Source organism: Emys orbicularis, chromosome 2, assembly GCF_028017835.1.
Source record: "Emys orbicularis isolate rEmyOrb1 chromosome 2, rEmyOrb1.hap1, whole genome shotgun sequence".
Classification (NCBI taxonomy): Eukaryota; Metazoa; Chordata; order Testudines; family Emydidae; genus Emys; species Emys orbicularis.
In genome coordinates, this window is record NC_088684.1 from 249,545,296 (window position 1) to 249,573,184 (window position 27,889).

Sequence of the window (27,889 nt, forward strand, 5' to 3'; positions counted from 1 at the left end):
ATACAAAGAAATGTTAGACACATGTTAACATTTCAAGGCAGAGCAATTTTGTAATGATCTGAAACTCAAAACACTGTTTGACAAAGTTTATCCAAACATTGCAAAAATTGTACTTAAGCCTTCAGAGTAAACATACAAAAAAAAAAAAAAAAAAAAAAAGAACAATATACAGAATGTGAAATTCGACTAGATCAGCGATTCTCAAACTTTTCTATATCATGACCCCAAGTTATAACAGAAAACATTTCAGGACCCACTTCCCATTTAGCCAACCATAAGGAAAGGCGGGGTGGTCATGATCCCCTGAAACATGTTTGTGACTTTTAGGTTGAGATACCATGGCCTACATGACGGTAGACGCACCAACTGGAATATCTAATCAGGAGAGACAAAAAGAGAAGGAAAGATCTTATTCAGTATTTATTTATATAGCACAGGTTGTAAGGATGGATAAGTGATAAGAAAGGAGCAGAAGGATGGACCAGTGGGTAGGGTGTTAATTTGGGATTTGAGAGACTTGGGTTTAACTCCCCGTTCTGCCACAGCCTTCTTGTGTGATGTCGTGTAGGTCACGAGTCTCTCTGTACCAGCTTCCCAACTTTAAAATGGGACTAACAACATTCCCTTACCTTACAGGGATCTTATGCAGATAAGCACACAAGATTATGAGGTGCTCAAATAGGATATTTCCATCTAATTCTTTCAGCTTCTGTCTGTTAAATCCCCAGGAGGGATGGGGCACATGTGACAGGAATCTGTCTATGTGAGCCTGGATTCAGAGCAAGGAAAAGCCAAATCAGTGATTAATCAAAATCATACCTAACAAGGCTTCTTTTTTTATTGCTTTGTAGGCCTGATCCTACATGCAGTACTCAGATAAAATTGTCCATTGAAATCAAATAGTAATTTTGGCTGAGAATGACTAATGGGTTGGGACGGATCCTCAGCTGGTGCGAATCAGCACCAGTCCATTGAAGTCAATGAAGTTGTGCTGAGGATCTGCCTCTAAATGTTTACACTGTCTGAAACATATTTTTCAGATCAGCATATTTAAAACAATTTCCCGCACGTAAGAGACAAACCATTATACTGCTGGACTGCCAGTGGAAGCAGTTTTACCTACTACATGGGGTTTGTTGAAAAAGGGAAAATAATCAGCTATTCTCCTCTCCCTCTATAAGAGCTGGTATAATGCCCTTTAAAGTCATTGGGAGTCTTTCCATTGACTTTGGTTCAGGGAGTTAAGCATGGGAACTTGGGAAGAGAGCCCTTTGGCTTTTAATTAAGGTTACCCAACTTGTGGAAAGTAGTTTTTCTCCAAAGCTGGATCTCTTTGCTCCACTATTTCATTTTTACATGTCCCACCCTAGTTCCTGCCTCTTTGCCAGACCAGTACACTTAGCACCAAAATTTCAGCCATTCGGTGTAAGGAAACATTGAATTTAACATGTTTCTCTTGGGAAAAATGCTTTTGCCCTCCATAACTGATGTCTGTTACACATGAAATATGTTGTCCAACATAGTCACATATACATATCATAGTGCATATGATACTTTTCTAGTCCTTGTTTCATTCTAAAAAGCAGAATAGTTAAATTGTGTTGTTTCTGAGGTTATGAAATGTATCTGATTGGCTGTCCCCTTGGAGAAACAGAGGCCTTGTCTACACTACAGAGTTTTGTCAACAAAAGTCAGCTTTCATTGACAAAACAGTGGAGGAGTACACATTACAATGCTCCTTCCAATGACGAAACTCTCCTGCTTTGCTGACAAAATAAAACCACCTTGACGAGAGGTGTAGAGCTTTTTGCGGCAAAGTGTCAGTGTAGACACTGCGCTTGGTTATGTCGCTGTAAATGGCCTTCAGGAGGTGTCCTGCAATGCCCATCCTGACCGCTCTAGTCAGCAGTTCGAACTCTGTTGCCCTGTATCTAGGTATACAGGTATCCGCCCCTCCCCATTTAAAGGCCCGGGAATTTTTGAAATTCCACTTCCTGTTTGCTTGGCATGGAGAGCTCACATCGCATCTTCCCAGCTGACCATGGTTGCTCCACGCAGCAAACGCTGTCCCACTTGGAGCACACATGAGTTGTTGGATCTGCTGGCACTGTGGGGAGAGGAGGCTGTGCCATCCCAGCTCCTCTCCAGCAGTAGGATCTTCGATACCTATGGGCAGATTTCTCATGGCATGTTGGATAAGGGCTACGAATGGGACATACATCGCTGTGCGAAGACAAAGGCACTGAGGCAGGCATACCAGAAGGCAAGGGAGTCAAACCATCACTCTGGTGCTGTGATGAAGACCTGCTGCTTTTATAAGGAACTGGATGCCCTCCTTGGTGGCGACCCCATCTCCATTGCCAAGAGCCCCGTGGATACTTTGGTGGGGCTGGAGACAGCAGACAGCAGAATTAACCCTAAGGACAAAGTCATGGATGAGGAGTTTGAGTAGGAGGTTGATGTGGAGCATGCAGCAGCGTCATCCCCCTCCCCTGGGCCAAACTCACCATGTTCAGGGTGTTCGCCAAGCTGTGTGCTTGTCAAGGGACAGTGAGAAACTGATTTGTATTTAAAAAGAAGTGTGTTTTACTATAATGATTCAATGCTGTGTGTGAACTAAAAATCATGCTTCTGTTTATTGATTCTTGTTCTTCTACAGATGTGGCCTTGAGGAGAACCTCCTACACACCAGCGGAGTGCCTTCACCAGATAAGGAAGTGACCAAGGCGGAGTAAGGATGACATGAGTCAAGAGGTGCTCCAATCCTTAGAGGCCAAAAAACAAGAATGCAGGGCATGGAGAGAGACTTTAAAAGAAAATTATAAAATTTACAGGCAGGACAGAAAGGAGAGCCAAGAGTGAATTTTAATGGGTCAGGAGCAGATTATAAAAGTGATGGAGGAGCAAATGGAGATGTTGAAGTCCCTAATCATGCTGCACGCTGAATTCATGCATGCTTCTCCGCCACCGCAGCTGATACAGAACTGCTTTCCATGCCCTCCCGAAACTCCTCCCACATATTCCTTGCAACTTCCTGGCCTGTCTAGGTACCCCATTCACTCCATCCCTTCTGACAGCTTCAAAATGATAGCTGGACTTACACACAGCTATAAGAGCCTACACTGACGTTCATTATTATCTCCCTTCCCACCAAGCCTTTTGTGTGTGTTGTTAATTAGTATTTAATAAAAACAAGCTCTCTGAAAGATAACCAATCTTTATTTGTCTCCTACACATGGTGGTTGCTGCTGGAATTAATACACAGTGGCAATTTGATCATTTGCTGAGTACAAATCATGGTCAGGAATCATCAACATTTTCATGAAAGTTAACAAAGCATGGCAGAGTGCTGTATAGAAAGACACATTACTGGTACTCATTGTCCAAATGGTGCCTCAAAGCCTCCCTGATTCGAATAGCCCCCCATTATGCCCCTCTAATAGCCCTGGTATCTGGCTGCTCAAAATCAGCTGCCAGGTGATCCGCCTACACATTACACCCACGGGGAAACTTTTCACTCTTAGCCTCACAACTATTATGGAGTGCACAGAAGGCTGCTATGACCATGGGAATATTTTCCACATTTAGGTCTAGCCTGCCATAAAGGCAGCGCCAGTGCACTTTTAATCTGCAAAGGGCACATTCCACAGTCATTCTGAACCTGATCAGCCTATTGTTGAAGCACTCCTTGCTGCTGTCGAGGTTTCCTGTGTAAGGCTTCATCAGCCATGACAGTAAGGGGTAAGCTGGGTCTCCCAGGATCACTATGGTCATTTCGACATCCCCCATTGGAATACTCTGATCTGGAAAGAAAGTCCCTGCTTGCAGCTTTCTGTACAGGCCAGTGTTCCTGAAGATGCATGCATCATGTACCTTCTCTGACCACCCTGTGTTTATATCAATGAAATGCCCATCTTGATCCACAAACACCTGCATAGCATAGAGAAGTACCCCTTTCTATTGCTGTACTCCCATGCAAGATGGTCTGGGGCCAAAATTGGGATATGTGTGCCATCTATTGCCCTACTGCAGTTAGGGAATCTCATTGTCGCAAAGCCATCCACTATTTCCCACACATTGCCCAGAATCACTGTCCTTTGTAGCAGGAGGTGATTAATGGCCCTGCACACTTGCATTAACGCAGTCCCAACAGTGGACTTCCCAACTCCAAACTGATTTGCAACAGACCAGTAGAAGTCTGGACTTGCCAGCTTCCACACAGCGATCACCACGCACTTATCCACCGAGAGGGCAGCTCTCATTTTGGTGTCCTTGTGCCACGGGGCTGGGGTGAGCTCCACACACAGTTCAGAAAGGTGGCTTTCCACATCAGAAAACAGCAGCCAGTGTTTGTCATCCCAGACCTGCATAACGATGCAATCCCACCACTCAGTGCTTGTTTCCCGAGCCCAAAGGCGATGGTGCACCATGTTCAGCTGCACTATGAATGCCAAAAGTAATTTGTGTTGTTTCTTTCCCCGGCACACAGCAGGTCACACAACTCTGATTCCTGTACAGATTGGGAGCTCATGATATACTGCATGACCATCCGCGATGTGTTCATAACAGTGACCACAACACTAGAGAGCAGTAAGAAGCAGGATTTCGTTTTATTGCATTTCACATCTTTTGAGCACACAGAATGACGAACAGCACTTGTTCATAGGAACAAGCTGGTTCAGCTCTGCTCACCAGATTCCTTTCCAAGTGGCACATTTATTGAGTCCTTGCTTGGGGTGTCCTTCTCAAAGCCTTTTTATCTCAGGTGGTGCACCCTTTTGTAGGGTCTTGTTAAACACACAGGATCAGATAAGAGCTGTGATAAGCATGGTATAAAAACCTAAAAGCAATGTTCAGGGGGAGGGGGTGCCAAACCCTTCACTCAGCAATAACACAAAAGGGGGCAAGTGTAAAGCAGAAAATGGGGAAGAGAAAAGTCACCCAAAGGAAGTATCTTGGGACAAAGAAAGATGATTCTGGTGAAAAGCTCACCCTTCTGTAAAAAAAAAAAAAAAATCTGTGATTGTGTAATCCATTGCTCAGTGTGTTATATATTTCCCTCTGTGCCTGATCCAGAGAGGATCTGGGTCTGGTATAGCTACCAGCAAAGGCCATGTAACCCTTTAGCTCAAGCTGTAGAGGCTTAATATGCTCTTAGCAGTGGAGGTCCAGGTTCATTTCTTAATGATGACCAAGGTAACAGTATTGATAACTGTATGCCACAAGGACTCAGAATGTAGGTTATTATCAGGGTTATCCTAGAACTCACTTCTCCTTGTTATTTTATCCCAACGGATGAGATCAGTAGAGATGCTTTCACAGATAATCCCTAGATTTTCATGTGTTGGATCTGGAGGCAGGGTCTTCTCACTAGAGGACACAGAAATCCAGAATTTGCTTCTCTCATTAATCTCACAGGGCCTGAGCATGTTGTTTTTCAGGGCAAGCCTTATCTATACTTGAGGGGTGGTTTAACCCTGCGGAGAAGTACGGCTGAATTTCTTTTACTGGAGGGTTGATTGAGTTCTGGTCAGTTGACTTGTATCAGTTTTGCAGTGTTTTAGTTTAGTGTGTGGTTGCAGGACTTATTGTGTCTAGAAAATGGGATAGGCACATTCTATACATTATATGTTATTCAGCCCTTAGTTTTCTGCACTGGCAGATCAGGCTTTGTGTGGCATGACTCTTTTAGTGCATTTCTATCTATAATAGACTATCTATAATAACATGGTCCTGTTCACCCCCTACATTGATCCAGGCAGGATTTTCCATTTACATATATTTTGCTTCTCCATTTTGCTTTGTTTTGGCTTTAAGGTAACAAATGAGGTTCCTAGGGCCCCATTCTCCTCTCACTCACACTGGCGCCCACTTGTGTTATTCCACTGGCTTCAGTGGAGTTACTCCTGATTCACACACTCATGTAAACGAGTGGAGAATCATTTCATTACCTGCAATAACACGGACCAGTTTAGTAAGAGCATTGGCAGAGAACCAATCCTTATTCTGCTGAAACCATAAGGCTCCAAAAGCTAATTTTAAAGGACATCACTGGAGTAGAGAGGTCTGTACACGAATCACAAGGAAACTATATCACATATGAAAGATCATATAAATTATGACCACATTTCTTAATCAAGCAATAATCTTTAGGAATATTCAAGCCATATTCTTCAAATAATGCTCTTCACAGTTAGTAAGGGAATACATGATAATGCTGTTAGCTATTTCTCCTGTCAAATAACATCTGATGGCTGAAACACATTTGACAGACATATACAGACTTCCTTTTGGGTGAACTACAAAGAAACATATAGGTCAGTATGATCCAGCCTTTCATTACAACTTTGGAAATACAGGTTTTTACAATGGAATAGCATCTTCGCAGTACTTTGACTGTCAAAAACCACAATTTTAGTAATTGTTTATGCATTAGGGAAACCTCAACCTAAATCTGAAACCATGTGAGGGTGAAAAGAGCAACAGCTGACATTTCAGAATAACCATTATGATCTAGCTGGAGATATGAGTCAGCATGATGAGTCTGACAAGGAGGGGGAACCCCCCCCAAAAAACACCAAGGTGGAAGAGGTATGGGCAGATTTCAAATGTCATTTCAGATGCCAACCCAAGTGCATTACCAAGCAAGGAGACTTTCATCCCACATATAGGGAAGCAGCTCCCAACTGCTTATCATAGAATCATAGAATATTAGGGTTGGAAGAGACCTCAGGAGGTCATCTAGTCCAATCCCCTGCTCAATGCAGGACCAACACCCACTAAATCATCCTAGCCAGGGCTTTGTCAAGCCGGGCCTTAAAAACCTCTATGGATGGAGATTCCACCACCTCCCTAGGTAACCCATTCCAGTGCTTCACCACCCTCCTAGTGAAAGAGTGTTTCCTAATATCCAACCTAGACCTCCCCCACTGCAACTTGAGACCATGACTCCTTCTTCCGTCATCTGCCACCACTGAGAACAACCAAGCTCTTAGGAACCCCCCTTCAGGTAGTTGAAGGCTGCTATCAAATCTCCCCTCATTCTTCTCTTCTGCAGACTAAATACACCTCTACCCCGATATAAGGTGACCCAATATAACATGAATTCGGATATAACGCGGTAATGCAGTGCTCCGGGGGGGGGGTGAGGGGGGGAGAGGGCAGGGCTGCGCACTCCAGTGGATCAAAGCAAGTTCGATATAACGCGGTTTCACCTATAACACTGTAAGATTTTTTGGCTCCCAGGACAGCGTTATATCGAGGTAGAGGTGTAACTCAGCCTCTCCTCGTAAGTCATGTGCCCCAGCCCCCTAATCATTTTCGTTGCCCTCCGTTGGACTCTCTCCAATTTGTCCACATCCCTTCTGTAGTGGGGGGACCAAAACTGGACGCAATACTCCAGATGTGGTCTCACCAGTGTCGAGTAGAGGGGAATAATCACTTCCCTCGATCTGCTGGCAATGCTCCTACTAATACAGCCCAATATGCCGTTTGCCATCTTGGCAACAAGGGCACACTGCTGACTCATATCCAGCTTCTCATCCACTGTAATCCCCAGGTCCTTTTCTGCAGAACTGCTGCTTAGCCAGTCGGTCCCCAGCCTGAAGCGGTGCATGGGATTCTTCCTTCCTAAGGGCAGGACTCTGCACTTGTCCTTGTTGAACATTTTCAGATTTCTTTTGGCCCAACGCTCCGATTTGTCTAGGTCTCTCTGGACCCTATCCCTACCCTCCAGCGTATCTACCTCTCCCCGAGGGTGCAATTAATCCCATCATCCAGATTATTAATGAAGATGTTGAACAAAACCGGCCCCAGGACCGACCCCTGGGGCACTCCGCTTGATACCGGCTGCCAACTAGACATTGAGCCATTGATCACTACCCGTTGAGCCCAACAATCTAGCCAGCTTTCTATCCACCTTATAGTCCATTCATCCAATCCATACTTTTTTAACTTGCTGGCAAGAATACGTGGGAGACCGTATTAAAAGCTTTGCTAAAGTCAAGATATATCACATCCACCGCTTTCCCCATATCCACAGTGCCAGTTATGTCATCATAGAAGGCAATCAGGTTGGTCAGGCATGACTTGCCCTTGGTGAATCCATGTTGACTGTTCCGGATCCTGGTTACAACTTTGAAGAAGCCCAAATGCACATGTGTTTCCATCAGAGGTCACTTGTGCTTCAAACAGCCAAAATAGAGGGTGACAGGGGGAATCCAATGGGAAAAAGAGGGTAGCCCTTGAAGAGCTTAAGAATTTTGAATTTTTTTCTCATTTTTGCAAAAATATCACCCAGTGCTTTCTGGTATGCGACCTCCACAAATATCAGGTTTCAGAATAGCAGCAGTGTTAGTCTGTATCCGCAAAAAGAACAGGAGTACTTGTGGCACCTTAGAGACTAACAAATTTATTTGAGCATAAGCTTTCGTGGGCTACAGCTCACTTCATCAGATGCATAGAATGGAACATATAGTAAGAAATATATATACATACAGAGAACATGAAAAGGTGGAAGTAGCCATACCAACTGTAAGAGGCTAATTAATTAAGATGAGCTATTATCAGCAGGAGAAAAAAACATTTGTAGTGATAATCAAGATGGCCCATTTTAGACAGTTGACAAGAAGGTGTGAGGATACTTAACGTGGGGAAATAGATTCAATATGTGTAATGAGCCAGCCACTATTCAAACCCAAGTTAATGGTATCTAGTTTGCATATTAATTCAAGCTCAGCAGTTTCTCATTGGAGTTTGTTTTTGAAGCTTTTCTGTTGCAAAATTGCCACCTTTAAATCTGTTACTGAGTGACCAGAGAGGTTGAAGTGTTCTCCTACTGGTTTTTGAATGATTTCCCGATGTCAGATTTGTGTCCATTTATTCTTTTGCATAGAGACTGTCTGGTTTGGCCAATGTACATGGCAGAGGGGCATTGCTGGCACATGATTTGCTTCAGGTTGGGGGGCTGTCTGTAAGAAAGGACTGGTCTGTCTCCCAAGATCTGTGAGAGTGAGGGATCATCTTTCAGGATAGGTTGTAGATCTTTGATGATGCGCTGGAGAGGTTTTAGTTGGGGGCTGAAGTTGATGGCTAGTGGTGTTCTGTTATTTTCTTTGTTGGGCCTGTCCTGTAGTAGGTGACTTCTGGGTATTCTTCTGTACACCAGTTAGATCACAGCTATCCATGAATTGTGGAGGTCAGCAGAATTCCTTCTGACCAGAAGATAACAAGAGCTGGATTATTTCTCTGTGTCTTAGATCCATAGATTTCAAGGCCAGAAGGGACCATTGTGAACTTTTAATTTGACCTCCTGTATAACACAGGCCATAGAACATCCCCAAAATAATTCCTAGTGCAGCTTAACTCCAACTGGGTGATCTTAACTCCAACCTTCTTGACTTTTAATTACTGCCTAATTTCCTTCCCATGCTGCCATAGTGAATCTCACTGATTTGTGTAGAAAAATCCTTCTGCTGTTTCACTTCCCTGCCTTTGTCTGCCTGTCTATCCTTAGACTGTAAGCTTCTGGGGGCAGGGACCATCCTTTCTTGTATATCTGGAAAGGCCCTAACACTCTGTGGGAACTATCACAAATGAATAGTAATTGCACACCTGCTTTCTTTATACCAAAACAGGGCATCCACAGTGTGAATCTAACTATAGAATGAGGCTCTCAAATGATTTGTGACATACAGGTGCTGTGAGAACACTGGCTGAAACTTTTGAAGCCGTGCAAAGGACTCTGGGCTGTTTGAGACAGTACTCTGCTAAAGCACAATAGGGAACCTTTGGTGCGCAGCAGCAGGATCTTAATGGACCAATCAGTGCACACCAAGTTAGTGGCTTTAGAAATCCCACCCCTGTAGTGCTCATTTCCCCACTGTGTAGACAAGCTCTCAGACATGGGAGATGTGTGGCGAAATCCTCTACACTGCTTTGAAAATCTCAAGCATTTTGTATATTCTCACCAAATAAATGGCAGATTTCTAAACATCTCAAACAATGTTGCTAAAGTTACCCTCAGAAATTAGATAAATACATAAATATATATTAGGAACCAGACTTCTAAAATCCCTGTCATGTTAATTTGAAAAGATACTATTAAACAACTAGTAAATATAGTTCCATCATTTTCTTGCCTTCTTTTGGCTGTGGAGGAGGGTAATATGGCTAAAGAGCGCTGACCTGTGCACTTACACTAGATAACTGCATATTTATGTGTGTATAATGGATACATGTGCGAGGAGTGGCATAACTAACTGTCCCTGTTATTATTTAGCATTTCTATTATGGGAGCACCTGGAGACCCCATTCAGGATCAGGGTCCATTTGTGCTAGAGGCAGTATAGAGAAAAAGATGGCCCCTAGCCCATTGCTAATCAGAAGCTATAAGTGTGCTCAGTTGACAGGGGGCAGCTAGTTCCCTGCTGCTCAATATGTGCACAGGGTAAGGAAGACACAAGGAGCACCCTGTTGCATAGCCATGTATTGGTGGGATACAAGTACAGTCCTTGTGTTCCCCAGAGGGCAGGGACTGTTTCCTCCAGGGACTCCTTACTCTGGGACATGATACTCTCCAAATGGATGGGGAGGAGATGAGAGGGGGCAAGTCAATTGTCTTGAGCCCATGGGTAATGTCCAGCTGACTGGCCATGCAGGAGTGAGTGAGCTGCAGCCCCTATAGGAGTGTAATAATGGGCACATTCTGCCCAGGTGCAGAGTTGTTCCATGCCACGTCCTGCCTCCTAGAGGCAGACTAGTGCCCAGAGCTCCTGCTGGGGTGACGAGACTTCACACCACTTCCAATCTGGAGCTCTGCCATAAAGGCACAATGGAGCCCATGGTAAGAACCTGCATTTTACTTGCTAAATACCATTCAACTGCATCACGCTGTAAATTCGAAATGGAAAAGACCTATTAGCTCAGCCAGCCCATCTCCCTGCCAAATTGTTCCCCACAGCACATTTTCTAGTTCTTTGTCCATTCTAATTTTAAAAGCCCAAGCAATTGGGCTTCCACCACTTCCCTTTGGAGACTACTTCAAAGCCTAATGCAACTCACTGTCAGGAAGTTTCTCCTTCTATTCAGCCTAAATTCTCCCTCTCTTAATTTCATCCCACTACTCCAAGATATATTGCCATGTACCACACTAAATAATTTCTCCTCTTAAAATACGTGCTGCCTTTAGCCATCACCAAGTGGTAGTATACACATTTAGATGTTTTAATATTTCATCATGTCAGTATTTCATGCCTATTGATAATTTTTGTTGCTTATCTCTACAGTCCCTCCAGTTTGTTTATTTTACTGTAATAACGTAGTGCCTGGAATCAGCAGAGAATTCACATGTCCGCACACTCATCAGGCAGCACTAAACTGCAATCTATTGCCTATACTCCAGCAGCTCTCACAAACGCTTCTGCCTGCTCTCTGAGTCTATTGGCTGTTGTTATCTCTTGCCTTGTGAGGAGCTGTGTGATTTGTTTCCTTGAGTCTACAGCAGGGGAGCTGTCACTTGATATGTGCATTCTTGGTGTGGATGGTGATATTACCAAAGATACAGGGGCTAGGGATCTGTCCACATGACAACTCTAAAACCAGTGTGGGTCATGGAGTAGGGCAACAGTAGCTGAGAGACAATACCCAGCAGTCAACAGAGAAACACAAAGATGGCATTTTCATGAACATTTTCCATTTTTGTTCAGATTTGACTTGTTTGTGTATTTCTTTATGGTCCACTGGATGGCTCTCTTATCATTTGGACACTTTGTCCACTACATTCTTGCACTTAATTGAGGTTTTGTCTGTTGCTCATTTAAGGTCTAGGAAACCAACACAGGTTGGTTGGTGTTGGTAAGTTTTTATTTTCTGTCCTTAAGAGGCTGAGAGAATAACCATTTTAATTATCCCAGAGTAACAGAAGAGGTTAAGCCATCAGTGCTGAAAACACAGGGGGCTGGTTGTATGGATTTGGGGGACCTTTCACTTTCTCTTGCTGATTATAACCCCTGTTCTTGATGCTCAGGTGGTCTTCTGGAGAATGCAGTATGTTATGGCGCTACCTGAGATGTCTGATTGCCAGGTAGGTTCCTGTGAGTCAACACAGCTGATGTACATTTTTTTTTCAGTGAGGCAATATGTAGGTCTAATGATATGCAAGCTCCCCCCCACACACAAAAAAATTGCCAGCAAATCTGAAGACTTCTTTTCAGAAAATTAAAATATGAATGTATTTCATTTGTAACAATATAACATCCATTGTGCAAACAAATGACCATAACTTACAGTAAAGGTTATTTACATAGTTGTTTATATCATAGAAGTGTTAACCTGGGGGGGACGGAGGGGAAACTTAGCAGGTACTATGGATAGTTGCTTGGCTGCATTAACTAATTAATGTCCATTAGTACTTTGTTCATCTCTTTGCAGTACATCTATTACATTTAATGGAAGAACCATTTTAATGCATTAGCTGTCCCACAAGAAGACACCTTAAATTTGACATATATCTGTTCTAAAATGTATATGAAGATAACACACCCAAGATTCTGAATTGTCATATTCTCTTGAGAGACCAGCTGGGTGAGGTAGTATCTTTTATTGGACCAACTTCTGTTGGTGAGAAAGACAAGCTTTTGAGCTTACACACAGCTCTTCCTCAAGTCTGGGAAACTTAACCAGAGTGTCACAGCTAAATACAAGGTAGAACAGATTGTTTAGCATAGTTAACAAGGGACCATTTAAGGTGAACTGGCCCGTTCACACCCATCCAGTCACAGGGAGGAAAGAAGGGGGGAAAGCAGCTGGGGCAGGGGGAGTGAGTTGTTAGTGGTCTATTGATGTTCTGATAAGACATAAAACCAGTGTCTCTCTATTCAGTTGATGATTTTTCGTGTCTAGCAAAGTTATGAATTTAAGCTCCCAGGCTCATCTTTTGAAAGTGTTGTGCAGATTTCCTTTGAGGATGAGGACTGATGGGTCAGATATTGAGTGATCACTTTGTGAAAAGTGTTCACCCACAGGTAATGTGGTGCTTTTGTCTTTTATCATTTTCCTGTGGGAGTTCATTCGAGAGCATAGTGATTGTCTGGTTTCACCCTGACATAGTTGCTACTGGGGCATTTAGTGCACTGGATGAGGCACACCACATGTTGTGGTAGGCATGTGTAGGACATCTTGAAAGGTGTGTTGTGGGGAATGTTGATCACTGTAGCATTGGAGATATGTCTGCAGGTTTTGCATCTGTTACTCTGGCAGGGTCTGGTGCCGCTTTGAGTTGGTGTGTTCTGGTCTGTGGGGAGCTTGCTTCTGATGATGAGCTTGGAGAGGTTGGGGGTTGTTGAGGGCCAAAAGAAGGAGTTCAGGAAATATTTTTTTCTGGATGGGGTCCCTATCGAGTATGGGTTGTAGTTGTTTGATGATACCCCGTATGGGTTCCAGTGGGGTGTACAACTGGGGGTGTGTGGTGGGAGGGAGTTTTATTTATGTATTGAAGCAGGTTCTCTCAGCGGATTTGGGTGGTCTGTTTCAGGGTGTGATCTACTTCTCTGATGGAGTGTCCTTGTTTGGTGAAGGAGGTTTTGAGTGTGTTATGGTGTATATCGCAGACTTTCTCCTCAGAGCATATTCCATGGTATCTGAATGCTTGGGTTTAGATAACAAATTTCTTGGTGTGTTTGGGATGGTTACTGGATCTATGAAGTTAGGGGTGCTGATCATGGGTTTCTTGTATATAGTTGTCTGTAGGGTTCCATTGTTGAAGCTGATTGTGGTGTCCAGGATTTGATGCTGGTGTGGGAGTGTTCCAGAGAGAGTTTAATGGATGGGTGGTGGTTGTTAAAGTTGTGGTGGAACTCTATAAGGGAGTTTAAGTTGTCTGGTCCAGAAGATGAAAATATCATTGATGTATCTCAGGTATACCATTGGTTTCATGGTGCATTTGTCCAGAAATTCTTCTTCAAGGTGATCCATGAAGAGAACATAAGAACATAAGAATGGCCCTACTGGGTCAGACCAAAGGTCCATCTATCCCAGTAACTTGTCTTCCAACGTGGCCAGTGCCAGGTGCCCCAGAGGGAATGAACAGAACAGGTAATCATCAAGTGATCCATCCCCTGTCACCCATTCCCAGCTTCTGGCAAACAGAGGCTAGACATATTGGAGAGCCATCCTAATACCAATGGCTGTTCCCATGGTTTGGATAAAGTTTTGTTGTTGAATGCAAAGTTGTTAAGGGTGAGGATGAAATGGATGAGTTTGGCTATGTGTTTGGGGTGGGTATCTGAGGATTTTCCATTGTCTTGTAAATATTTGAGGCAGGCAGTTATATATTGGGACTCAAAAAAAGCATCCTCAAACCACTCACCACACATAGGGCCAGCTTCTTCCAGGACACAACCAACTTTTTCCACAAACTCCGCAGCATTGACAACCTCCCTCAGAACATCTTCCTTGCCACCCTGGATGTCACCTCCGTATACAGCAACATCCTGACAATGATGGCATAGCTGCCCCCTCAGCAGCTCCCCCTCTTCCCTTCCTTTCCTCCTTATGACTGGAGGGATGTTAACCGGCCACTTCACCATGAATGGTCCCTTGAGATATGTTTTCACTACTTTGTATTACTTTCCAACTTGTATTTAGGTGTGACCCTCTGAGTAAGTTTCCCAGACCTGAAGAAGAGCTCTCTGTAAGCTTGAAAACTTCTCTCTTTCATCAACAGAAGTTGGTTCAATGAAAGATATTACCTCACCCACCTTGTCTTTTTAATACCCTGGGACCAACACAGCTACAACAACACTGCATATTCTCTTGGACCAATGAAGTCAATCTAAATAACAAATACAGAAGAATGGACTGTTGCAGATGGCAGATACCATTGACAAAACCTTTGCATTAGCTTAATTATACCTGCACTTTTCATTGCATTCCTACAAAATGGCCGTGGCTACAATGGGAGCAGAACTATATTCACTACAGTCATGCTCAGAAGTGACAACTGTCTTCCAGCTCAGAGGTTGTGATCATGGTGAACATGCCAGAGCCGAAAAGTGTGGTTTTTGTTTTGTTTTGCTTTTAATAACTACAGTAGCAGAAACAATCCTTCCAGCAAATTTATAGCATTATTTCTTTACACAGTGGAAAAACAGGCCTCTTTGCTGCCTTTTTGCTTCAAAATATACAGAAGGAAACAATCTCTTATACAGCTTTTACAGTTCAGATTTTAGGGCTGCACCCTGAGGTGGGTCCAGGGGACAAGGTAACAAGAGGCAGGGCCAAAAAATAAGTGGAGGCTGGCAACCCCTGGGAAACCCTGGAATCCCTGGCCAGACATGTGGATAGTTTCTTGTTCAATGCTCTTTGCAGGTCTCTTCCTGGCAGCATTGGCAATATAATTGCCTACTGGCTGAGCTACCACTGGATATACACTGTTCTTTGGGAATCCTCCAGTAGCAGGATGGTAGTGCTAATTTAAAAATCATTAACGCAGTCCTTTTTCCCCCACCGGTTAGAATTGCAATGAAGTGGGATAATGCTACTAGGAATGGGAGTTCCTTGGCTTCTTCCTTATACTCTGGTTATGGCCTCTATTCCCATGGACACATTGACTTCAGCAGTAGTTCAGGGTGCTCAGCATTTTATAGGAGCCCTAGTGTGGCCAGGGCCGGTATTTCCAGAATATAGACTTTGGGGTGAATCATTTTGATTCGTCAGAAGACACCTTCTAGGGTCTTCACTAAAACCATTGGCTTAAGCACTAGCTAAGATATTTGCAGTAGAAATATTCAGGTGGAAGAAACATCTATGAAAACATATGATCGCGTGCTAAAATAAATATTTGTAATTAGTATATTGAACACAATTAAAAAACACAGAGACCATATTTAGGCCCTGATTCTGCAATCAGGTCTATACTAGTAGATCTGGTTGCAGGGCCTTAGTCTTCACTGATTTCCTAGACAATAGTATAGATGTATATCTATAAAATTCAAAAAAGGTTGCTGCAACCATTAATCAAAGTGATACATTGTTTGGCTGGGGATTTGCTGTATTAAACTGTCATGTGGTTGGTATCATGTCATTTTAATTGCTATTGTAAGTAGCTGTCAACCACATAATGTCTAATGTCTTCTGTGCAATCTTTAACTGCGTGTGCTCTTCAAGGTCCCATCTTCAGGCCAGTGCTCCTTGTGCCTGAAGATGGGATGCTTAATACCTATACAAAAGCTACAGTGTTCACTGGTCAGGCATCACAGTAATTCTACATAGAAGCAACAGAGCATCTGATGTCAAAATGACATTGTAATAATATGACTTTGCCAAAAGTTTCAGAACTCATGGAAAGATGCTATTTAGTTCTAAATCTGGTGGCAGAATTGTTCATTCTAGCCATATAAAAGCAAATAACCAGATCCTGCTTTTAGTTACACTGGTATAAATCTGGAGTGAATGGATTAACTCCAGATTTATGACAGCATAACTGAGATGAGAATCTGGCTGATCAAGTTTGCAGCAGATAAAACATAGTATTTTTCAAAGTAGGAGTTGTGAAGGGTGCTAGTGTTTAATTATGTAGTTGTCATTTTTGACAGAAACAGGACAAGTCTGAAGGTATTACTGTGGTACAAATTGTTCTAAATTTAGCATTGAGGCATATTTTTTATACCACTGTGTAATTCAATAAATATATGCTGGTAATATTTTCATAATAGGGTTTTCTAAATTAAGATTAGTTCTCTTCCTTGACTGAATCTCACCTCAGGATTCTATGTAACAAAGACACCGCAGCTGATAGCTATCTTACATTCTGCAGTGTTGCAAGACAAACTGTCACCTATGCTTTGTTGCACTATTTAAACTTCTGATAAACTTCTTGCTTCATAACAACCCTGTGGGTGGGATCATACAGTAATAATCCACCTCCTTGGAAGACAGTCCTTAACAAATAATAGTGTGGAAAAAAATAAGAAGTGAAGTCCACATTTTATCCAGCCTTGCAAAATTCTAGTTGCTCACTTACCCCGGGCATGTAATTTTTTTGACAGATGAGTAAAATATTGACATCTTTTTCATTATCATTAATCACAGTATAGGAGGAGGTTAGTAGATTTTGTCTAATATGGTAAATTTTCGTGGTCATTCTTGCAGGTTGTATTAATCTAACCCTCTGTTCTGAGATGATCAAAATGATCTGTCAATCCAAACGTTTGTGGATATATTTATTTACCTAGATCTGAATATTCTGATTTTTTTAAATAGTGGCTACATTCCTATCATATCCAGAAATATTATTTTTAACTATTATTACAACAGGACTTCCTGGTTGGGAAAAATGTTCCAAACCATTTTCATACCAGTCTTGAAAGTGTTTGGATGAAATAAATATTTGCCAGGGCCCTGGGTTATCAGCTCCGGCTGTGGAGCGTTTGGTGCAGATTAGGGTGATGATACAAACTTGCCTTTAGTCACCTTTATGCTCCCCCCATGCTGGGACTGTTCTGGACTGGGTTGGTACCTCAACACAAACTATAGCAGTCTGAACTTTATGGGTGCCACATTCCCTTTCATGTGGAACCGGAACTAGAATCAGCCAGGGCTGGGGGAAGCATGGGAATCACTGTGGTGGTTCTCTGCCACCGAAGTCATAGAATCATGGAATTGTAGGGCTGGAAGGGACCTTGAGAGGTCATCTAGTCCAATCTCCTGCACTCATGGCAGGACTAAGTATTATGTAGACCATCCCTGACAGGTGTTTGTCTAATCTGCTCTTAAAAATCTCCAATTATGGAGATTCCACAACCTTCCTAGGCAATTTATTCCAGAGTTTAACCACCCTGACAGTTACAAAGTTTTTCCTAATGTGCAATCTAAACCCCATTTGCTGCAATTTAAACCCATTGCTTCTTATCCTATCCTCAGAGGTAAAGGAGAATTTTTTTTCTCCCTCCTCCTTGTAACAACCTTTTATATACTTGAAAACTGTTATCGTGTCCCCTCAAACTCCTCTTCTCCAGACTAAACAAACCCAATTTTTTCAATCTTCCCTCATAGGTGGTGTTTTCCAGATCTTTAATAATTTTCATTGCTCTTCTTTAGACTTTCTCCAATTTGTCCACATCTTTCCTGAAATGTGGCACCCAGAACTGAACATATTACTCCAGCTGAAACCTAATCAGTGCATAGAAGAGCGGAAGAATTACTTCTTGTGTCTTGCTTACAACACTCCTGCTAAAACATCCCAGAATTATGTTTGCTTTTTTTGCAACAGTGTTACACTATATTTAACTTGTGATCCAGTATGACTCCCTGATCCCTTTCCATAGTACTCCTTCCTAGGCAGTCATTTCCCATTTTGTAGGTGTGCAACTGATTGTTCCTTCCTAAGTGGAGTACTTTGCATTTATTCTTATTGAATTTCATCCTATTTACTTCCGACCATTTCTCCAGTTGGTCCAAATCATTCTGAATTTTAATCCTATCCTCCAAAGCACTTGCAACTCCTTCCAGCTTAGTATCATCTGCAAATTTTCTCTATGCCATTATCTAAATCATTGATGAAGATATTGAACAGAACTGGACAAAGAACTGATGCCTGCGCGACCACACTTGATATGTCCTTCCAGCTTGACTGTGAACCACTGATTACTACTCCCGGAACAGTTTCCAGCCAGTTATGCACCCACCTTATAGTAGCTCCATCTAGATTGTATCTCCCTAGTTTGTTTATGAGAAGCTCATGCGAGACAGTATCAAAAGCCTTACTAGAGTCAAGATATACCACATCTACACTTCCTTCCTATCCACAAGGCTTGTTACCCTGTCAAAGAAAACTATTAGGTTGGTTTGACACGATTTGTTCTCGACAAATCCATGCTGACTTTTACTTATCGCCTTATTATCTTTTAGGTGTTTGCAAATTGATTGTTTAATTATTTGCTCCATTATCTTTCTGCGTACTGAAGATAAACTGACTGGTCTCTAATTCCCCGGGTTGTCCTTATTTCCCTTTTCATAGATTTGGCACTATATTTGCCCCTTTCCAGTCATCTGGAATCTCTCACTTCTTCCATGACTTTTCAAAGATAATCGCTAATGGCTCAGATATCTCCTCAGTCAGCTCCTTGAGTATTCTAGGACGTATTTCATCAAGCCCTGGTGACATGACGACATCTAACATGTCTAAGTAATTTTTAACTTGTTCTTTCCATATTTTAGCCTCTGATCCTATTTCATTTTCATAGACTCATAGAATATCAGGGTTGGAAGGGACCTCAGGAGGTCATCTAATCCAACCCCATGCTCAAAACAGGACCAAACCCCAAATAAATCACTGCATTCCCCAATCCCTGACATTCACTATGTTAGCTGTCCAATCACTACAGTACTAACCTTTTTGGTGAAAACAAACAAAAAAGTCATTTAATACTTCTGCCATTTCCACATTTTCTGTTATTGTTTTTCTCCCCTCAATGAGTAATGGGCCTACTCTGTCCTTGGTCTTTCTCTTGCTTCTAATGTATTTCTAGAATGTTTTCTTGTTACCTTTTATGTCTTTAGCTAGTTTAATCTTGTTTTGTGCCTTGGCCTTTCTAATTTTGTCCCTACATACTTGTGTTATTTGTTTATATTCATCCTTTGTAATTTGACCTAGTTTCTACTTTTTGTAGGACTCTTTTTTGAGTTTCAGATAATTGAAGATTTCCTGGTTAACCCAGGATGGTTTCTTGCCATACTTCCTATCTTTCCTACACAGTGGGACAGTTTGCTCTTGTGCCTTTATTAATGTCTCTTTGAAAAACTGCCAACTGTCTTCAATTGTTTTGCCCCTTAGACTTGCTTCCCATGGGATCTTACCTACCAGCTCCCTGAGTTTGCTAAAGTCTGACTTCTTGAAATCCATTATCTTTATTGTGCCGTTTTCCTTCTACCATTCATTAGAATCATGAACTCTACCATTTCATGATCACTTTCACCCAAGCTGCCTTCCACTTTCAAATTCTCAACCAGTTCCTCCCTATTTGTCAAAATCAAATCTAGGACAGCCTCTCCCTAGTAGCTTTCTCCACCTTCTGAACTAAAAAAATTATCTCCAATACAATCGAAGAACTTGTTGGATAATCTGTGCCCTGCTGTGTTATTTTCCCAACAGATGTTTGGGTAGTAGAAATACCCCATCACCACCAAGTCCTGTGCTTTGGATGATTTTGTTAGTTGTTTAAAAAAAGCCTCATCCACCTCTTCTTCCTGGTTAGGTGGTCTGTAGTAAACCCCCTACCATGACATTCCCCTTGTTTTTTTACCCCTTTTATCCTTATCCAGAGACTTTCAACAAGTCTGTCTCCTATTTCCATCTTAACCTCCATCCAAGCATATTCATTTTTAATATATAGGGCAAGACCTCCTCCCCTTTTTCTCTGCCTGTCCTTCCCGAGCAAGCTGTACCCTTCTATACCAATATTCTAGTCATGCTTATTATCCCACCAAGTCTCTGTGATGCCAACTATGTCATAGTTGTGTTTATTAACTAGGAATTCAAGTTCATTCTGCTTATTCCCCATACTTCTCACATTAGTATACAGACATCTAAGATAATGATTTGATTTCCTCCCAATGTTCTATCTTCCCTCCCTTATCCCTGCTATAACGGACAGGGCTCCCCCCAGATTCCAACTCTTCTTCCAGGTCTCCGTGGTAGTGGGCTTTTGTCTCCTGCCCCCATCGAACCTAGTTTAAAGCCCTCCTCACTAGGTTAGACAGTTTGTGTCCAAATATGCTCTTCTCCTTCCTTGAAGTCCTGCTATGTTGGTATGATTCTCCTGCAGCCAGGCACAGTGGATTTAAGGAAGCTTTGAATCAAAGTAATTCTAAGCAGCCCTAATGCCAGAGAGAAACTTGTCTTAGGAGTTTGACTTTCAATTGGTATATTTTCTATAATTGTATGTGGCCAAGTGGATCTATCTACCTTAGGGTAGGTGCTGCCCATCACTAGAACTATCTGAGCATAAAACCAATAGCAAGAGCAGTCTCTGGCACTTCTCCCTTTTCCAGGTCAAAACAATGAACAGCCTGTTAAGCTGTGTTTTGTATTGTGCATATTAATTTATATGGGCTCCCAGAGCATAAGGTTGGCACCCGCAGAGGTTCTTATAAATCTAAATAAATAATTGCATAAAATGAATTATGAATTAAATTCTGTCACAGATGTTTAAGCAAAAACATGTGTTATATTGTGATGGGTTAGATCACAGAAACCCTCTTGGGAGTGGCCACCTAATGTGCCAAGACTACTTCTGCCCCTGCTTTCCTGCCCTGTCAGCTTAGGACTTCAGGGCCCTGCCTGGTTTGAGCCAGACCCACTAGCCTGCTGCAAACCCAGACCCAGGTCTGAACCACATCCTCTCACAGCTGTAGGCTTGACTGAAAGCAGCTTACAGAAGTGTTCTTATCTTTAACACTCAGATGCCCAACTCCCAGTGGGGTCTAAACCCAAATAAATCCGTTTTACCCTGTATAAAGCTTATACATGGTAAACTCATACATTGTTCGCCCTCTATAACACTGATAGAGAGATATGCACAGCCGTCCCCCCCCTCAGGTATTAATAAATACTCTGGGTTAATTAATAAGTAAAAAGTGATTTTATTAAATACAGAAAGTAGGATTTAAGTGATTCCAAGTAGTAACAGACAGAACAAAGTGAATTACCAAATAAAATAAAATAATTTAAAATAAAATAAAACATGCAAATCTAAGTCTAATACAGTAATACAACTGAGTACAGATAAAAACCTCACCAGTAAGCTTCCTTTTACAGACTAGTCTCCTTCTAGTCTGCGTCCAGCAATCACTCACACCCCCTGTGGTTATTGTTCTTTGTTCCAGTTTCTTTCAGATATCATTGGGGTGGAGAGGCTCTCTCTTTAGACTGCTGAAGACAAAATGGAGGGGTCTCCCACGGGCTTAAATAGACTTTCTCTTGTGGGTGGAGAGCCCCTCCTCTCTCCTATGTAAAGTCCATCTCCAAGATGGATTTTTGGAGTCACCTGGGCAAGTCACATGTCCATGCATGACTCACAGTTTTTACAGGCAGAAGCCATTGCCCACATGGTATCTTGTATGTCTCCAGGAAGACTTCTTATGTGGATTGGAGCATTCCAAGATGCAGTGTTCATTAAGTGCTTCTTGACTGGGCACTTAACTTTGTGAATTCATTTCTAAAGAAGCTGACCAAATGCCTTACAAAGCTTACTTAGAAATCAAGCAAGTATACAGCCAATATTCATAACTTCAAGCACAAAAAATGATATATGTGTACAAATGGGATGAATAGATTCAGTAGACCATAACCTTTACAGAGATACGTTACATGGCACATGTAGCATAAAACATATTCCAGTTATAACATATTCCCATAAAGCATTATGGGATACATCGTCACAAATATAACCAGCAAAATGTAAAAAACAAACAAAACAAAAGAAAAAACGTTAATTATATTCAGAAACAAAGACACTATTACATTATAGATTAAGGCTTAGACTTTCAAAGCTGCCTGAATATCTCATGCTAAAAGCTGATGCATTGTAGATGCTAAAATGACATAGACTGAACACCAAGAGATCTATGTTGTTGGTATGCTTCAAGCTACATAACTGAATGAAACATATATTACCACTGTAACTATAACATAACTACAGGGAAATTGACTTCCATTAAATTGTGTCTTTAGTATGTTAAATATACCAAGATAAAAAAAAATGTATTACATGCCAAACTCTGGCAATACACACAAGTCATTCAGCCCTGAAGTAAACTTGCTGATTTTGGAGTAGATATATGTATCAATAAGTATTACTTTGAAGGTACACCTCTACCTCGATATAACACAACCCGATATAACATGAATTCGGATATAACGCAGTAATGCAGTGCTCCGGGGGGGGGGGGAGGGGCTGAACACTCCGGTGGATCAAAGCAAGTTCGATATAACGCGGTTTCACCTATAATGTGGTAAGATTTTTTGGCTCCCGAGAACAGCGTTATATCGGGGTAGAGGTGTACTTTGTACTTAGATTCTAAAAATACATTAAATATCAGACTAAAACAGTAATGCTAAGTAATTCAGTCACTTAGTTAATCTGATTATATAAATTAATGGTAATAACATGTACAAATTAATTATGTTGCAATTACATTGTGTAACTACTAAGTAATTAATGTATTTGTATTAGGAAATTATCCAAAAAAATTATCTGAAGGAGCCAAAAATGTATAACCAAGAAATGCAATGCCAAGATATGAAAATTTTGTTCTAAAAATTGGCAATATCCTAATTGTTTCTTTTTTAAAACCTAAAGCATACTTCAGCCATACAATACGCATGACATGGCTTTATTGCAACATTTTCTGTAAGTAGTTTCCATTGTGGGACATTCTCACACATACTGTGATCTGACAAGTTAGGTTACAGAAAACGGGGACAATAGAATCAAGATTTACATAGACCTCAAAGACTGAAATAACTTATGAAGAGCGCAGTATTAGCCAGATCTTCCAAGGGGATAAATCAGTATAGTTCCATTGACTTCAATGGAGCTATGCCAATTTATACAAGCAGAGGATCTGGCCCATGAATTCCAAATTCTCCAGAGAATGTCAGAAATCCCCAGGATATTTCTGAGTGCAAGACTGTGCCATTTCAATCTGATTTAATTTGCTGTTTTTTAAATTCATGGCCAAACAGCGACTTATTGGCTATGCTTCTGAGGAAAAGGCTTAGATAAATAAATTATTTCCTCAAAGTTCAGTGCTTTACTTTAGGTCAAAGTCTGCTGGGAAATATGGTACTGTAGCATGGGAGGAATTTTAGCATTTGATAAACATCTTCATTCTGTGCCAAAGCACACCTCTTCCAGAGGGTGTTGAAATGGTGCAGATTTTAGAATAAGTGGGGAGATTGCTGTCAGATCCACTGTGACTCAATTTACCATAGCAAACAAGGATATTCAGTACAAATGATTAATGAACAAGTCAGCAGATGTATCAGATCTGAAAATTCTGTTCTTTACCCGTTGATTAACCGGACATTATTTTTAAGTTTACAGCTGCCATGGAAAATGACCAGAAACCTATATTCTCAGAAAGCACATCCATCATCTTCAGGCATTCTTCCAATCTGTTAACATTAACTGCTACTAATAAGTGTCTCTGTCCAGGAAAACCCATCATTAAGATGGTTCATGTGGAATGGCTTCCAAATAACGTGAGAAGTAAACTACACTTGGGCTACATTTCCTCTAACGAGTCTGCCGTCTTCTTTCATTCTGTCAGCAACTTTAACAGAGACAAATGTGTTAAAAATAAAGATACAGGGCCAGCTCTTCAGCTGTTCTCAATTGGCATTGCTCCACTGATGTCACTGGAGCTATGCCGACGTACACCTGCCAAGGATCTGGCCTGCAATACTTTGTAAATCACCTGTTATAGAGATTATGCAATGTGGAATCTCAGTGTATTTTCTTTTATCTAGAGGGGAGTTACAAACGTTAAAAATTGTATTCACTATATTGTGTCGTGCAGAGCAAAATCAGGCATTTGGCTTTTTTCTTCTGTGTATTTCCAGAAAACAATATTGTATCTACTATTTAAAATACATAATTAATAACACAAACAAATGAATAAGACTTAAGGAATTAAAGACTGCTTCATTTCATGCAACTTCAAGGCCCTAAATAAAGCTAATCACTCAGTATGGTAACATGATGGGTCACTGCCAGAAATCTGAATACAACTGGCCCACCAGCTGAGCCAAGCTTGCATATGGCAGTGGCTGCCTTTGTTTTCCCCTGCTGTGTCCCAGGACCATTGTGGACTGAAGGAGTGGCCAGCTTGCCTCTGACTGACATTCATTATGGAGAAGGACTAAGATGGTCTTTCCATTGTCTGGTCTAACTTTATGGAAGTCTTAAGGCACCATGCCTTTTGCTCCTGGCTCTGGGTTCCACTGCTTGTCCCACACTTTATCTGGTCACCCCTGGAGTCCCTCACACAATTTGATAAGTGCTGCCAGCACTTTCATATGCTACTAATCATCAGTGTATCTTGGTTTGCAAGAGTGCTGCTCAGATACACTCGTGGGATGTAACTGTTGGTACTAACAGTGGCCCTGACTCCTGGGAGGCAACTCAGCACTCCAAGTTCCTTAGGAGAGTCTTCAGCAGCCGTTCTGCTCCACAGGGCTTTGTGTTTATTGCTGTCAAAGATTCAGCTCACCTGTCTGCCTTCATCATGATACATGGAGAGTAGGGATGGAGGGGCAGAATACCATGCCAGAGCATCTGCAGCTGCTCCAGAGTCTCTATGACCTCCTTCCTCTGCCTCAGTCAAGCAGTGCCTTCATTAACATGCTTAGGGAGTTCACCAGGCAGGCAGAAGTGTGGGTAGCACAGAAATGTGGTGTACTGCTGCTTTTGATGGTGGAGTCTGTTCTTGCCAGGATGTGGCAAAGGCTTTGTGACAGTAAATTACAGATTTACCTTTCTAATTGTTCTACTATATTTTATTCTACAGGGAGTTCCCTTGGAGTGTTTGGACTGCTGACCATAGAATTGTTTTCTGAGCTTCGAAATTCCTGGTCCACCAAGAGGCTGGGCTCGCAGCTGGAATACTATGAAGGCATAATCTGGATCACCTAGGAAAGGACCAAGATTATGTGTTATGACCCTCATCATGCAGCACAAGCAGTTTCCACCATCATCAAGAACCAGCTTCAAGCCATTGGTTAAAGTAAAGTAGGACTGGATGGCACTACGGAACTTCCAGAATCCATGTTGTTCTAATTTGTACTTTTCCCATTGGGGTCCAGAGATCATACACTGGGAGATTAGAAACGATACTTGACCTTGTAGTGAACAAACCGCAAATTAGAGAGAGAGAGAGAGAGAGATTTACTATGAGAGCACCATGCTGTTTTGGCAATAGGATACATATCTATTCCTCTTGACTATGTACTCTTGGCTTGCATTGTTTTCAGCACTGTTAAGGGTGAAGGATGCCAGCTAACAATTTATTAATAGTAACGAGTAGTTGGTTGGTGTAAGATAGTCAGATAAATTGGTAAAATGTAATCAACTGGTGACTGGGAAATCATGGCCCCCAGTCATGATGTGACTGGATGGTAGGGGAATCCATTCCTGTCATGGGTTAGAAAATAAGCCTCTAATTATGAACTGACAGAATTTGTTTACATGAAGACCTGATCTCTCAACACAAGTGATGGGCTACTCTTAAATTGGTGTACATAACTGAACTTTTTGCTGGTCTCCTGGACACCCTAGTCTAATGCATTGGGATGGAATTTAGTGGATAACTTAATTCTGGAAGGGAGGGAAATAAGGTCATGCTTCTTACCAAATTCCATAGTTTCAGGAACAACCTGCACGTGGGCAGCAGTGATATAAATCAATAATGGAATAATGACCCCAAGAACAGTGCACAGTTAGTAGCACCCTTTTGATGAGAGATACTACCATGTTGGTTGGTTGTTGTAATGATGATAATAATGAACATAACCACACGTGGGTTTCACAAAGGTACTTAGGTGCCTCACTCCCATTAAAATCAGTGGGAGTTAGGTGCTTAAATACCTTTGCGAATCCCAACCTACAGATCTTATTTATTAGGTGGAATTCAGCACTAAAGCAGAGTCCAAAGGCAAAAGTGCCAATTATTGTAGGTTAGAGGACAAGCACAGGCCTATAGAATAGAAAACCCCTCACACTGCTACTATGTGTTATACAGGAGGGGCTTCTTTTTTAAATTACTGTTAAAAATAAGAATGAACATGAGCCAATAAAGTTAAGTTTACTGCCAGGTTGTACCATTTGTTTGGAACCAGAACTCCTCCTTGATTTCCGCGGCGAGTCCTGCTTACAAACGACTGGCACAATAAGACCCATACTACATAAATTGTACAGCCACTTATGCAGCCAGTGAAATACATACAAACATTAATTAAGTTAACCTTGCTCATTCATATTCATGCATGAGAAAGCCATGTTCCCTGGAACTTTCATACTTGTCATTTGATTTATGTGCACAGTACCGCATTGACAATTCTATACTTTTCTTAGAAGAAAAGTCAAGAGAGGAAAGAGGCAAATGAGTTTACCTGTCTCTGACCATGTACAAACTACTCTGGTCCAAATGGCACTGATGCACTAAATATAAAAGTATATATCAGAATTCACTAGATGCAGAGAATGACCTCCCGACACATCAAAGAATATTCACATTAATGCTTCATGAGTGTAATTAACTTTTTTAAGCATTGCAAACATCATGCCCTTTTGCATTCTTGTGATCTGCAGCTTACTAATCAGCATGTTTGATATTTACTGCTATTGCTTCTCTGTGTTTATTGGGTTCGTGGTAACAGATTAATGAATGAAAAAACAACAACATTTGAATGCTACATCTCCTGGCCCAAAGAACACTGAAGTAACTGGAAAGACTTTCACTGGGCTTTGGATCAGATCCAGTAGCAAGCATGAAGAACTGTCCATCATTTTGGTCTCATGCTAGCATTTTTACCTTCCACCTATAAAATGGAAATAATGATACTGACTTCCTTTGTAAAGTGCTTTGAGATCTCCAGGTAAGAAGTGCAAAATAAGAGCCAGGTATTATTATATTAATATAATCCCTTAGACGTTTTAAGCAATAAAATAGCATTCAAAGAGAAAGACTGTATTTCATTATCTTTTCTACAGCATGACTGAAAAACGATTTTTTTATTTAAAAATCAGGATCCAGATTCAGTTTTGATTGCAATGTTCTATACTGAAAGTAAGAATAGTGAGAGCAATTACATGTTCAGAGTCCTACTCGC